The sequence below is a fragment of the Mya arenaria genome, chromosome 10, assembly GCF_026914265.1.
Source record: "Mya arenaria isolate MELC-2E11 chromosome 10, ASM2691426v1".
Taxonomy (NCBI): Eukaryota; Metazoa; Mollusca; class Bivalvia; order Myida; family Myidae; genus Mya; species Mya arenaria.
The window spans coordinates 41,967,913-41,974,755 of NC_069131.1; positions in this window are offsets into that span (position 1 = coordinate 41,967,913).

Below are 6,843 nucleotides of genomic sequence, written 5' to 3' on the forward strand. Positions count from 1 at the left end.
CACAATAAAGTTACTTTTTAAACAAATGTTATGTTAGGAAATGACAAATTTAATATGCAACAAATTTATGACATATCTAAACCGATAAATTCATACGCTTTGCCAGATGAGCTTAAGATATTTTAAGAAAATTTGACCAAAATATAGGCTTTAAATGGCTGGAAAAAAAATAATCTTAATGTACAGAATCTTCGTAAACTATGCACAAAAATGTAAGAGCAGATCTAAAATAGAACGCACGTGTTTTTAACACTTCTACATTATAACACTATCTAAACACATGTATTTATCTTATACATGTCAGGTGTATTTACAATGTACATTGTAAGTGCAAAAATAAGCATACATGTTGCATTACATCAACACGGTAAAGAATATATTACAATTATTGTATTGAATATAAATATATGAACTTGTACACTGCTGCCCTGAGAGTGGCAGCTATTAGAACTTGAATCATTTTCTGTTTCTTAATCTGTGTATTGATTTCGTGTGTGCTATGATATGATTATTATTATTGTTATTACTAGTATTGTTTATCAAAAATGTGAAAATAACCTGTTATATCTGACCATTCGATAACATTAAAAGATGTGATAACAGTGAGAACAATGAAACGCTGCGGACAGTATATTAGCAGTGTAGTGGTATCAAAATGATATAAACAGTATCACTTTATTTATTAATAACTCAGGCGTTAAAAAAGTCTTAATGGCAAAATAAATGATCGGCTTCTCTCGTTGCATGAACTAATTTTTCTTTACACACTGACGAAGGAACAAATGATTGAGCAAAAAGGGTATTTCAAAACCAATGTGATGAATATCACATCTTTAATATACACTTCGCGTAAGCCGGTCTAAATATACACTTCGCGTAAGCCGGTCTAAATATACACTTCGTGTAAGCCGGTCTAAATATACACTTCGTGTAAGCCGGTCTAAATATACACTTCGCGTAAGCCGGTCTAAATATACACTTCGTGTAAGCCGGTCTAAATATACACTTCGCGTAAGCCAGTCTAAATATACTATTCGCTTAAGCAAAGAAAAGCTTCGTGTACACCCGTCTAAATGTACATTTCGCGTCGTAAGCCAGTGCAAAACTACACTGAGCAAAATTGGTCTGGATATACACAACTTTTTAGCCAGTCTTAATCAAACTTCGCTTTAATCAGTCTATATATATACTCTACGCGTAAGCCAATCTAAATAAATATTCGCGACGGCCAGTCTAAATATTCACTATGGGACTAAATAGTATGAAACGAACGATTAAAACTCGGATGTATTACTCTTTTAAATGTATTGAAAATACACAAAGAGCGTCATTTTGCAAGACACAACCTCTTTAAAGAATAAAACAAAGTATTCAATGTTGGTGCTACGTTAAAAAACACATTAATCGAATGTTGTCCATCTATTATTCGCGATATTCGAAACGGGCACGTTAATCCATTGATTGTGTAACAAATACATAGTACAAGCGAATATAATTGTCTTCAAAATAGGTTCAGGACAACTTAAAGAAACTGATACACAAACTGTATCTTAATTTGTATATGAAGTTCTTCGTAATATTGAAGTTACATGTAAAGGAGCACTAACAAATTTATTCGTAACATTTGCAAACCATTTGCAATAACAAGCCCATCGACCAGCAAAAGGAGACCCGTCAAAATCGAATGATATATACTAGTAAACGTAAATGCGACTCTTTCGGATTACATTACGTCCATTTCAGTCCAACAAGAATCTGCATTAAAATGATTACCAAGAGGCAAGGCGCCAAATCCTCAAAAGGAGCGATTGCCAGGCCATTGCGTGTAAATAAATACACGATATATCTGTCAAATGGATTCGAGCAAAAAGGTATGGAAGACACCTCTGCATTTGATCCCCCAAACATTTCGAATAAAGTTTCAGCTAGAATTGCCCGTTGTAGCCAAGAAGGCAGATTAAAGCCGGTGTTTTTTTGTAAATGGACGTAGAAGTCATTTTCAGACTCATTTCGGTAACGCAGCCGTTCGTGTTGGATAGAATATGTATATTCAATACATTCTGTACTAAATGACGTCTACTTCGCCATGGTCGAAATAATCGCATTATGATGAGTACATGACTATTTCACTCTATGACGCTGTAAATGTTCTTTTCCTGTATTCATTGTATTTTAAATATAAATATAAATACTATCTGTACCCATTTTATTGAAATATTTTTGACTTCCTGTTATACTGCATAAGTTACACCCATAAGGAAATGTTGTCCTATAGTTATTTTGGTAAGTATACTTGTAACATGCATATTGAATAGGCGTTCTCTCTTTTTTTGGTTAACACAATTCACGTAATAACTTTGCACTAAATCTTCACGATTAGATGAAGTCAGTTCCTTTTGAAGTCTATCCAGAATATATCGTTCACCAATTTGAGCCCGGGGACGGGCGAAAATACCTCGAGCCTCGGAGAATTCGAGCCAAGCGGGAATGCATACCTTCTGAATAAACAGATCGGTCCTTTAGATCCAGTTCGCGCCAACGAGGAATCCTAGCCAAGCTAGTTCGAGCCAACGAGGAATCCGAACCAAGCTAGTTCGAGCCAACGAGGAATCCGAGCCAAGCTAGTTCGAGCCAACGAGGAATCCGAGCCAAGCTAGTTCGAGCCAACGAAGAATCCGAGCCAAGCTAGTTCGAGCCAACGAGGAATCCGAGCCAAGCTAGTTCGAGCCAACGAGGAATCCTAGCCAAGCTAGTTCGAGCCAACGAGGAATCCTAGCCAAGCTAGTTCGAGCCAACGAGGAATCCGAGCCAAGCTAGTTCGAGCCAACGAGGAATCCGAGCCAAGGTAGTTCGAGCCAACGAGGAATCCGAGCCAAGGTAGTTCGAGCCAACGAGGAATCCTAGCCAAGCTAGTTCGAGCCAACGAGGAATCCTAGCCAAGGTAGTTCGAGCCAACGAGGAATCCTAGCCAAGCTAGTTCGAGCCAACGAGGAATCCTAGCCAAGCTAGTTCGAGCCAACGAGGAATCCGAGCCAAGCTAGTTCGAGCCAACGAGGAATCCGAGCCAAGGTAGTTCGAGCCAACGAGGAATCCGAGCCAAGCTAGTTCGAGCCAACGAGGAATCCTAGCCAAGCTAGTTCGAGCCAACGAGGAATCCGAGCCAAGGTAGTTCGAGCCAACGAGGAATCCGAGCCAAGGTAGTTCGAGCCAACGAGGAATCCGAGCCAAGCTAGTTCGAGCCAACGAGGAATCCTAGCCAAGCTAGTTCGAGCCAACGAGGAATCCTAGCCAAGCTAGTTCGAGCCAACGAGGAATCCTAGCCAAGCTAGTTCGAGCCAACGAGGAATCCGAGCCAAGCTAGTTCGAGCCAACGAGGAATCCGAGCCAAGGTAGTTCGAGCCAACGAGGAATCCTAGCCAAGGTAGTTCGAGCCAACGAGGAATCCGAGCCAAGCTAGTTCGAGCCAACGAGGAATCCTAGCCAAGGTAGTTCGTGCCAACGAGGAATCCTAGCCAAGCTAGTTCGAGCCAACGAGGAATCCGAGCCAAGGTAGTTCGTGCCAACGAGGAATGCGAGCCAAGCTAGTTCGAGCCAACGACGAATCCGAGCCAAGCTAGTTCGAGCCAACGAGGAATCCGAGCCAAGCTAGTTCGGGCCAACGAGGAATCCTAGCCAAGCTAGTTCGAGCCAACGAGGAATCCTAGCCAAGCTAGTTCGAGCCAACGAGGAATCCTAGCCAAGCTAGTTCGAGCCAACGAGGAATCCTAGCCAAGCTAGTTCGAGCCAACGAGGAATCCTAGCCAAGCTAGTTCGAGCCAACGAGGAATCCTAGCCAAGCTAGTTCGAGCCAACGAGGAATCCTAGCCAAGCTAGTTCGAGCCAACGAGGAATCCGAGCCAAGGTAGTTCGTGCCAACAAGGAATCCTAGCCAAGCTAGTTCGAGCCAACGAGGAATCCTAGCCAAGCTAGTTCGAGCCAACGAGGAATCCGAGCCAAGGTAGTTCGTGCCAACAAGGAATCCTAGCCAAGCTAGTTCGAGCCAACGAGGAATCCTAGCCAAGCTAGTTCGAGCCAACGAGGAATCCTAGCCAAGCTAGTTCGAGCCAACAAGGAATCAAAGCCAAGCTAGTTCGAGCCAACGAGGATTCCGTGCCAAACTAGTTCGAGCCAACGAGGAATCCGTGCCAAGCTAGTTCGAGCAATCGAGGAATCAGACCCAACTTAGTTCGAGCCAACGAGGAATCCGAGTCAAGCTAGTTCGCGCCAACGAGGAATCCGAGCCATGCTAGTTCGAGCAAACGAAGAATCAGACCCAACTTAGTTCGAGCCAACGAGGAATCCGAGTCAAGCTAGTTCGAGCCAACGAGGAATCCGAGCCAAGGTAGTTCGAGCCAACGAGGAATTCGAGCCAAGTTAATTCGAGCCAACGAGGAATCCTAGCCAAGCTTGTTCGAGCCAACGAGGAATCCGAGCCAAGCTAGTTCGAGCCAACGAGGAATCCGAGCCAAGCTAGCTCGAGCCAACGAGGAATCCGAGCCAAGCTAGTTCGAGCCAACGAGGAATCCGAGCCAAGCTAGTTCGAGCCAACGAGGAATCCGAGCCAAGCTAGTTCGAGCCAACGAGGAATCCGAGCCAAGATAGTTCGAGCCAACGAGGAATCCGAGCCAAGCTAATTCGAGCCAACGAGGAATTCGAGCCAAGCTAGTTCGAGCCAACGAGGAATCCGAGCCAAACTAGTTCGAGCCAACGAGGAATCCGAGTCAAGCTAGTTCGAGCCAACGAGGAATCAAAGCCAAGGTATTTCGAACCAACGAGAAATCAGACCCAACTTAGTTCGAGCCAACGAGGAATCCGAGTCAAGCTAGTTCGAGCCAACGAGGAATCAAAGCCAAGGTATTTCGAACCAACGAGAAATCAGACCCAACTTAGTTCGAGCCAACGAGGAATCCGAGCCAAGCTAGTTCGAGCCAACGGGGATCGACTGTATAGTGAAAAGAACCTTGGTCACTATCTGTACGATTCTGCATGTTCCAATTTATAATATGAAACCTTTTAGATAAAGTTATCTTTTACTATGCTGCGGTTGTACGCAAGTGCATTTTAAGTTTTTTAAGAACAACTAATGTTTTGCTTCCATCTCATTGAATATCAGCCACGGTTGAATATCGCATATATCTTAAAAGTGCCGGTTAAAAATGAAGTATCGTTATTGTCTGAGCCATACTTGAGTTTATAAAAAAAATCAAACATATTTATCAATTGAAATAAACTTATGCCTTTAAATGAACTCAAATTCTCACTGTTTTGGTACCTGTATTAAATTTAGTTTGTTATTGGGGTTGTACAGCCGAGTATATATAAAAATTACCATAGAATGTTGTACGGATTTAAAGTATATTATATCCTTTTGCATCAACAACACTCGTTTTGTCATATTTATTCTTATAATTAAAATTAAAATTCTTAAAGATAATGACCAATTTCCGAAGTTTCAGTCTGCGAAAAACAATCTAGTGTTTAAAACTTTGTTGGTGAACATTATGTTTTATAAGTTAATTTACGTAAATATGGTGTATAAATTTTAAGTAAAATTTGAATCATTTGTCGTAAGTATAAATTAAATGAAAAAAAAACTTCAAAAATTAAGTGGCTAATGAGGATATGATTGTGATGTTGGTGAACATTATGTTTTATAAGTTAATTTACGTAAATATAGTGTATAAATTTTAAGTAAAATTTGAATCATTTGTCGTAAGTATAAATTAAATGAAAAAAAAACTTCAAAAATTAAGTGGCTAATGAGGATATGATTATGATAATTCGTCGTTATCATAAGTTCTTTGAGAAAGTCCCTTTTAAACATTAAGTGAGTAACACGGATATAATCATTGATAATTTGTCATTATAATAAGTATAACTTCTTTGAGAAAGCCCCTTTTACATTTTAAGAGGTGAACGAGGATGTGATTATTTGATATTTGTAAGTGCGATGAGTATTCATATTACATTCACTATGATGTATTTCAATGCAATTGAAAAATATGGAGAATTCTTCATCATCATAATTGTTTAACGGTGACTTAGAAACTTTGGTTTGCGATACAAATACAACGTGATCAGGGCATGCAAAGAGAATAACTGTCTTAGCTCGAAACTTGTTTTATTAATTTTGAATAAGGTCACATAAAAAATGTTATACCGATTTTCAAGAAAAAAAATATACGGGCGAGCGAGCTATAACAAAATAAAATTTTGTACTTATTTTTATTTCAATGATATGACAAAATGGCGAAAGGCGATTTTGAAAAAAACAACAACACACATTTTAAATGCGTGCGAAAAGCTGTATCTATTATTTACTTTCACATATTTGATGCCAAACTCATTTTTCTCTGCTGTAAGCATATTATCATTAATTATACAGTACAGCATAAAATAAAATCACTATAGCAGTAGGCTAAAATTCTACCTTGTATTATAGTTTCATACGTTGCTACATTCTAAGTAGATTTCCCATCTGATTTCGTGTTTTTTCGATGTGCTAAGAAGCAGAACATATTTTGAAACTTCTGTATACAATCACACTTTCTGCTTTTAGAGGGCCTATGGTTCCTTTTCTGTGAAGCCTTATGAAATAAAATGGAATATAATCTCCTATTAGTCATGATATGTCAATGAATCTATGAAATTAAAGTCGGTAAAATTTCTACGTGCAGGCGCAAAATGAAAAAAAGCCAGTACTTGTTATGCATTTCGTAAAAAGAGGTGCGGTCAATGTAAGAACCAAATTATTAATCTGATGTTGCCTTAAATTCATAACAAACGTGGAGACTGCAGAGACAC